At 40.0% G+C, this 8,446-nt stretch overlaps 1 long non-coding RNA gene across 1 annotated transcript in view; it reads left to right on the top strand.

Annotated features, from left to right (window-relative positions):
- Positions 1 to 1,100: 1,100 nt before the first annotated feature.
- The window catches only part of LOC126929345 (uncharacterized), a 54,936-nt gene continuing 47,590 nt past the window's right edge, over positions 1,101 to 8,446 (top strand). The window contains exon 1 of the long non-coding RNA XR_007717156.1: positions 1,101 to 1,206. This is a non-coding gene — a long non-coding RNA (uncharacterized LOC126929345). The remainder of the gene's footprint in view (positions 1,207 to 8,446) is intronic.

The following is an 8,446-nucleotide window of genomic DNA, read 5'->3' as shown; positions in this document are numbered from 1 at the left end:
AAAATGTGTTGTTATATTTAATTTCACCTGTTTCTTTTTACTGTTTTCAATATGACTATTAAGGATTTAAGGATTTTAAATTATATATGTGGCTTATATTTCTATTGGAAAGCATTCTTACAGGTTATGGCTTACAAGAGCTATATCCATGTCTGCGAGATCAACACTATCTCACTTACAATGGCAGATTCTGCTTCTTCTATTATATTGGAACACACACACACACACACACACACACACACGAAAAGGAGGCAAGCAAAACTCTCTCTTCACTCTACCATCTCCCACAAAAAGGAAGTTTCTCACCCTTTCTTCAGGGACACTTATGTGAATCAAGGGAAGTCCTTCCTCATTATCTCTTCTGCTCCTGGGCCTGGGCCCCCTTGGGGCAGATTTGCTTTCTATTTCACACTTTGAGTGCACCTAATCCCTGGAGCCGTTTTCACTGGAGTTCAAGTGGACCCGCAGATGCTTCTCTGCCTTTTTAGAAATCCCAGGCTTTTTTGTTTCTAGGAGGGGGAAAAACTGGCAAATAGGATATATTCACTAGGCACTTAAATCTTTAAATGCTTGCCCCTGTTTGGTGTGGGTGGGAAAGGAATCTCTGCTCTCTGGAAGTACCCATGAGAGAAGAGGGAAAGGAAAAAAATGCAGAAAACACTCTGATTTATGATTTAAGAAATAATGTTGCTGCATAGCAATCTTTTATAGAGCACTGACCATATTTTAGAAGTAAGCTAACAGTGATTGATAGCCAGGCAATATGCCAAAGACATTCAATACATTATCTCATTAATCCTTGAAACCAACCAATGAGGCTATATACCATTAGTATCACCATTTTACAGATAAGAGACTAAAACTTTAAATCTCTAGGTACCAGCTATGGTTTCAGTGTTTGTCCTCTTTAAAACTGAGGTTGAAACTTAATTCCCAATGTAGCAGTATTGAGAGGTGGAATTTTTAAGAGGGGATTGAATGGGCAGAGCCCTTATGAGTGAATTAATCCATCCATGCATGAATGAATTAATAGGTTAAGAGATTAATGGGCTATGAGAAAGGGACTGGTGGCTTTATTAGAAGAAGAGAGGCCTTTTGCCATGTGATACCCTGAGTTGCCTCAGAACTCTCAAGGGAGTCTCTACCAGCAAGAAGTTTCTCACCAGATGTGGCTTCTTGACCTTGGCCTTCTCAGCCTCCATAACTGTAAGAAATAAATTCCTTTGCTTTATAAATTACCCAGTTTGGGGTATTCTGTTAGAAGCAATAGAAAACAAATTAAGACTGTACCCTTTTCTGCTAAGATTCAAACTCTTGACAGTCTGACTACAGATTTACTAACCATGCTCTCTACTGCACCAAGGAAAGCACCCAGCAGAATACGAGGCACACCATAGGGACTTAATAAACAGTAGCTTTTAGTACTATTGTGGTCACTGTTTGTAATAGCATAGCTTTGAAGCCAAGTTCTAATCTTGTTTTTCTGTCCCTTTTACCTTCAAGCCCACTCTTGTTATTCCTCCTGCCCTTTTTGATCACTCCTTTAGTAGACAGGAGCTGATGCACAATTTCATCCACTTGCCAGCTCCCACTGACCAGTTGGGATTGTTGATGAAGAGTCCAGGGGCATATCTGACTTACAGGAGAGCAATGCCATGATTGATCAAAACCTCTTGCAGGGGATGGCGGTATAAGTGGGGCAACATCGCCACAATGTTGCCATCTCTGCTTTCCCACTCACTATACTCCCGTTACTCAGAGGTGTCTAACTGCTGCATCTGTCATCCCACTTACCAGACCCTTCTTGTATTCTTTCTAAGAAAGCTAGTTTTCAACTAATTTAAGCCTCCCCATGAACAGTAGGTCATGATTCTCAGAGACAGAAACTATTATACAGAATTAACTCCAGAGATATTCTTCCCTAATCACCTTTTCCAGTCATTAATTGCCATGTACTCCTGTAGGCCTTGGGGAAGCAAGAAGGTGATGAGGACAAAGGGACATGTTTGTGTACAGCCATCCTTCCCTTGTGTCTCCCACCACTTGGCACACCCACCTGTGGGTGAAGCTCACTTTGGTAATAGATTGTGAAAGGAAAATAAATCTTGGGGCCCCAAATTCACGAAGCTAAAGGGAAAACTCAAGCTGGGAACTGATTAGGGCAAACCTGCCTTCCATTCTATTCAAAGTCATCCCTCACTGAGGTAAATCGATATCTGATTGCCTCCTTTGGAAAGGCCAATCAGAAACTCGAAAGAAAGCAACTGTTTTTCTCTCACCTACCCGAGACCTGAATGTCCCCTCCCTGCTTTGACTTTTCCAGCTTTTCTGGACTGAGCCAATGTACGTCTTACATACATGGATTGATGTCTCATGTCTCCCTAAAACGCATAAAACCTGACCACCTTAGACACATGCCATTCAGGACTTCCTGAGGCTGTGTCACGGGTGTGTGTCCTCCACCTTGGCAAAGAAACTTTCTAAATTAACTGAGATTTGTCTCAGGTATTTGGGTTCACAATATCAAAGGTCCTAGCAAACGCCAAATGAGCGGATTTTAAATGTCTCCTTGTGAGGTTACTCTTATATTTGTGCTCAAAGTAGAATTCATTTTCTCCCCATAACCAAGACAATTTGGAAAACAGATATTCTCCTACAGACAGGCCCCAGATATTCTTTATTACATGGCATAAACACAAAGCACTGATATTTGTTTGAAATATGCCCCCAAACCCTCCAAAGGGTAAAAAAGTGTGTGTGGAAATGGCGTGAATTAGGACAGGCTATAATACTCTGAATGTACAGTCTGTCCTCAGTCTTGCCGTTTTGCAAAAAGCATCTAAAATTTATGCACTTAGATTTGTCAGTTTAAAATTGTGAGCTGTGTGTTAGCCCAGCTCGGTAAAATATTGAAGGCATCACTGTAGAAGGGAGAGTGGGGGTGGGGAATGTAATACATCAAGATCAAAGGCATCATGCAGACTTTATAAATTCTGCAGTGATTTTATCCCGCCTCATTTGTGAGTTTCAAAAAGCTTTGCATACTATCTTCTTTTTTTCCCCTTAGATACTTGGGAAGGACAACAAATTATATTGTTTTTCTGTCACTTTCAGAGACAGGCTGTCGATGAACAAGCTGTAAATAATGTAATATTCTTAATAAGTAAGTGTGGACAAATCATGTTGCAAAACAAGGTTAGGAAAAGAGGCAATAGATGGTCGATGACTCATAGCAAATTAATAAGGAAGCATGGGGATACAAGTCCCCATGTTCTCTTGCGGAGCAGTGTTCTTACAACTGTCCTTATTCTGAAGTTCTGCAGATTTAACAATTTTAGCATCACAACCTAGAATCATTTAAAGGGAAAATACAGCATTAAGTACTGGAAAGGGAAAATGCTTCTGGGCCTCATTTAAACAAGTACTGATGCTTTTCACTTACAGAACATCTTGGTGGTGAAAAATGATGATCCCAAATAGGATGTTGAAAGAGGGGAATCCAAATTAAGGCACATTTTTATTTTTGCTTTTCCAGAGACGACATCTCAGGCAGCCTTTGCATTTTTTTCCTTTTCCTCAAACCAAAACCAAGAGGTCTTTAGAATCTGGGTGGGAAACAGGGCCAGTCCTCATATCCCTTAGCAATAAACTTGAAATGAACTTGATTAAATCATATGTGATTATATTATCATTTTAAAATATGTCAAGGGACCCTTGCAATTTCATTTATGATCATTTTGGAATATGAGTAAGCTGGTTCTATTGGATACTGGGAGGAAGTTAATTGGGGAAAGGAAAATCCATTCCTTCAAAGACTTCTATAAGCCTGTCTAATTGGTATGTATGCTGCTCAAAAAAGCATGCCTGGCACAATACTATTGTAAGAAGCAGCTTTTATAATAGGTATAGTTCTTGCTGTGTTGCTCTCCTACTTCAAAATGTGTACATGGAGATATGCCCTGTGTTTTTGAGAACCATGGCTGAATGTTAGCTAGCATCTTGGATGAAGAAAGAACATTTAAGCAACTCATCAATTGAGTTTCTGTTGGCTGTCAGTTATCTAAACCATTTCATGTTTTCTCCTCTTCACTGGCACTAATTACATCTATTATTAAAGATTTGACATGTATCAAAGGAGTCTCTGTGCCGGCCACTCTGCTACATGCTAGGAATGTTATGGAGGCATTACTCTTAGAGGGATGAATGTGGGGAAAATATGGGGCATCTTTCTCAAACTGTTATGTTATAAACCTGAGGTCTGAAGGGCAAGACTTGGATGCAGTGACTCCTTCCTGAGTTCGTACTGTGTTCAAGGAACCATGAAAGCATATGAATGTCAAGTAGATGCTTATAAAATCCAAGGGCCACAGAGCCAGCACTCACAATCTGTTCTATTCTCAACAGAACTTCAGCATCTTCCTTAATAAGGGCATATTAGTCAGTTCTCACACTGCTATGAAGAAATACCCAAGACTGGTGATTTATAAAGGAAAGAGGTTTAATTGACTCACGGTTCCACATTGCTGGGGAGGCCTTAGGAAACTTACTATCATGGCAGAAGGCAAAGGAGAAACAGGCACCTTCTTCACAGGGTGGCAGGATGGAGTGAGTACAAGCAGGGAAAATGCCAGATGCTTATAAAACCATCAGATCTCCTGAGACTCATTCACTATCAGGAGAACAGCATGGGGGAAACCGCCTCCATGATCCAATTACCTCCACCTGGTCCCACCCTTGACACATGGAGATTATGAGGATTACAATTCAAGATGAGATTTTGGGTGTGGACACAGCCAAACCATATCAAAGGGTGTGTTAACTGACATGGGCGCCAGCAACAAGATATTTCTGATAATGGCAGTGAACATCATTCTGAGGCAGAGACCTGTTTATTCTCAGCCTGGTAAGGGAAGAGGAGGCCGTGCTGCAACATAGACTGCCCTGGCCCCAGATTAGAGAAGTTACATCAAAGCTTCTGTCATAGAAGAAAATGTGGAAGAAGAGACAGAACAAAGAAAATTCCACAGTTGCAGGAAACATTACAGATGTATTTGCCTTTAATTTCCAAGATTGTAGTTACTTTGCTATCTTTCCACTTTCTAGAAACAAATATTTTTCCTGTTAACAGAGTATGGAGGAGAGATGATAGAGAAACAGCCTGTCTTTACAAGTCACACCAAAAAAACAGTGACTCCTTTTAAAACCCGTTTTTATCTTGGAAAACACACACTATTATAAAACTCTACTGCGTTTCCCCACCAATGATTACTGAGAGGTGGATGTGGCTGAGGAAACTGAGCATTTGATTATGAGAAGTTCACACATCTGTATGTGAGCTGGTATACTTCCCATCATTTGGTGCCAACAGCATAACCTCTATGCTCTATAATGCGGGTAGATCCAAGAAACTTTTGACTTTCAAAATTGCCATTATTTTGAAAATGAGTAGGTATATTGCTGGTGAAAGCAAAATTTAGTACAATTAGTTTGGAAAATTTTTGACAGTATCTACTAAAGTCAGGATAAATATATTTGACCATACGCTCCAGAAAATTTCCACCCAGGAATATATCCAACAACAATAAATGCATATATTTACAAAAAGATGCATACCAGAATGTTCAGAGCAACATGCTCAAGAACCAAAAAGAGCCAATGGATAGTGTTTATTCTCACAATGAAATGCTATATGACAACAGAAGTAAACAAACCACAGCTACATTAACAACATGGATGACACAATGTTGAGTAGGGAAGACAGACGCAAGAGTTTGCACTGTGTATACACTTCAAAATACAAGCAAAAAATATGTTGCTAGGTGTCAGGGTAATGGTTACCTTTGGTGAGGTGTTAGTTGCAAAGGCACACTAGGGAACATTTTGGGGAATAGCAATGTTGTTCTTCTGAAAATGGGTGCTATTAGGTTGGGGCAAATGTAATTGTGGTTTTTGCCGTTACTGTTAATTACAAAACCACAATTACTTTTGCACCAACCTAATAATTACATGGCTATATTAACTTCATGAAAATTCATAAAGTTGCATGCTTATGATTTGTACTCTTTCCTGTACATTTGTTATATTTAGAAAAAAATAATTAAAAAGTGATCATGAGTCCATAGGCCACTGTGAGATGTTTCGTAAAGCAAGAGTAGCCAGTATAAATCACTTCAGTGTTTTTTGTTCTCAACCAATCAACAATTTACTGAGCACCAACCTTTGCCTGGCACTGTGTTAAGCTTTAGAGAGAAATAAAAACAACTAAAAAGTAGGATATATGGGTCTTGCCCCAGGTGAGTGTAAAATCTAATTGGGGAGATAAACCAAATTAATCTATTAGAAAATTTCTTAGGTTAATGTAGAGTTGGAGCACCTATTAGTATACTTGGAAAAAAATTAAGTCAGGAGTTCAGATTGGCTAACATAAGCTCTTTTTCCCAGCTCAGGGTTAACACCTGCTTCCACTTCTGTCCCAGTTTCAATGGCACTCTTTGGGAAACCTTCCCTGATTTGCCCGTGTTCTATACTCCCATAATGTTTCAAAATAATGCCAGGTTGCCTGCATCATGATGAGTTGAATTAATCATATGCTATTTCGTTTATTGTACCTCTCTCCATGTGGCAGGAACAGTTTTGCTAATGGCTTTATCCCTGGGCCTAACTCATACTTAGAAAATTTTCCTGAATAAATAAGAATGGAGAAAAAAGAGTTTAACATGAGCTGACATTGTGAATAAAGAGTTTACAAAGGGACATCGTCTAAGTCAGGCTTTGAATGATGCATAGGGAATGAATCAGTGCACAACATAAGGAAAATGAATCCTAACTGAGCAAATGAGAATGTCTCAAGCTGTTTGCATGTGCACCTCATTTAATTATCACAATAACCCTATGATACTGTTCATATGATTCCCATTTTATATATCTCTCTCCAGTATTCAGAGAGGCTAAGTAATTTGTTCTGACTCACACAGTAAGTAACTAAAATTAGAACCTAATACTTTGGTGCCTTTAAATGGCTCCTCTGAGGAAAAGAAAGGGGGCAGGCTTAGCATGTATAGATGTGTTCAGCTGGGTCAATAGAACTCCCATGCTATTACATGAATCATTTGGTCCCTAAGAGATCTTTTGGGTGGAAGCCATTTTGTTCCATTAAGCAAACAGTAGGACATTTTCACTTTGTTTTTAAAGAAAGCCAAAAGATTTCTCTACAGGCTTAATCCATTTGGCCATATAAATCCTAGGCAATTGTTAAGGCTTAAAATAGTCTTGCCAATATCTAAAAAGGAGAGGTTTGGGTATAAAATCAATATAAGCAATCAAAATGCATTTCACACATAAGATCTGGGAGGACCTGCCGGGAGGAAAGGGTTGGGGTGGCCAGAGTGATGCCTGATTCTGATATGCAGGTAACCAGGTGCTCTGAATCCTGCACTACTGAGCGTGCTCTCTGCTACCATACTCCAAGCCCATCTGTGTGCCGCCGCCTGTGTTGCCAAGTACCTGGGTGTTTATGGTGCAACTAATGCCCATCAGCTTTCTAGTGTCCAGCAAATTAATATATCCACTTTGAAGTGTTTCATTTCAGCTAAAAACCATAGAAAAATGAAGCTAGGAGGAAAAATATACAAAACAATAAAAACCTTAAGTATTATGTTATTTAGTCCTCTTCTCTGCAGGTGACAAGTTTGAGGCCCAGAGATGTTGTATCAGTTAGCTTTTGTTGCCTAACAAAACACTCCAAACTCCGTAGCTTAAAATACGAACTGTTTTTTACGCTTTTGAGTCTATAGGTGAGCTTGGGGATTCTTCTGATTTAATTCAGAGCTGGGTTCTGAGTTCATTCATGTATATCACGGACATCTGGTGAGTCAGTGGTGGTGCACTGATCTAGGATGGCCTCACACACGTGGCTGGCTGAAGGCTGGGGTGATCCTTTAGCAGGCTCTCCTGGGCTTGATCACAGACAGTAAGTGTGTACAAGGTCTCTGGAGGCCCTCATGTCTACTGTGTTCTGTTGAAAACTCAACTTACAAGGCCAGACTAGATTTAAAGGGAAGAGAACAGACATTAACTCTTGATGACCAAGCAGAAAGGCCACATTGGCAAGGATGTGAATACAGGGAGAGATGGGAACTTTGGGATAATTTTTTAGTCAAGTCACCAAAGAAGTGAAATAGGGGGACTGACTAAATGTCATTTGGGCTATCAGAGTCAAAGGCATGGCCAACTCAATGTCCCAAGCTGTGCCAGACCCTTGTGTTTGTGTAAAGACTGAGGTCCTCTTCTGGGAATGCTGGCACTTTGGCACAGTGTTGGTGGTGTGCAAAGACAGCGGTGCACATGGTGTCTCTTTCTTCTTCCTATTAGCAGGTTTGGCTGTTGAAGTTAAAAAATTCTTTCTTTAGCAGGATGAGAAGCCTAATGAGAATGATTGATAAACATA

This window comes from Macaca thibetana, chromosome 10 (assembly GCF_024542745.1).
Source record: "Macaca thibetana thibetana isolate TM-01 chromosome 10, ASM2454274v1, whole genome shotgun sequence".
Lineage (NCBI taxonomy): Eukaryota > Metazoa > Chordata > Mammalia > Primates > Cercopithecidae > Macaca > Macaca thibetana.
The sequence above is the reverse complement of the archived record's forward strand: the minus strand, read 5'-3'. Positions and strand labels throughout refer to the sequence as shown.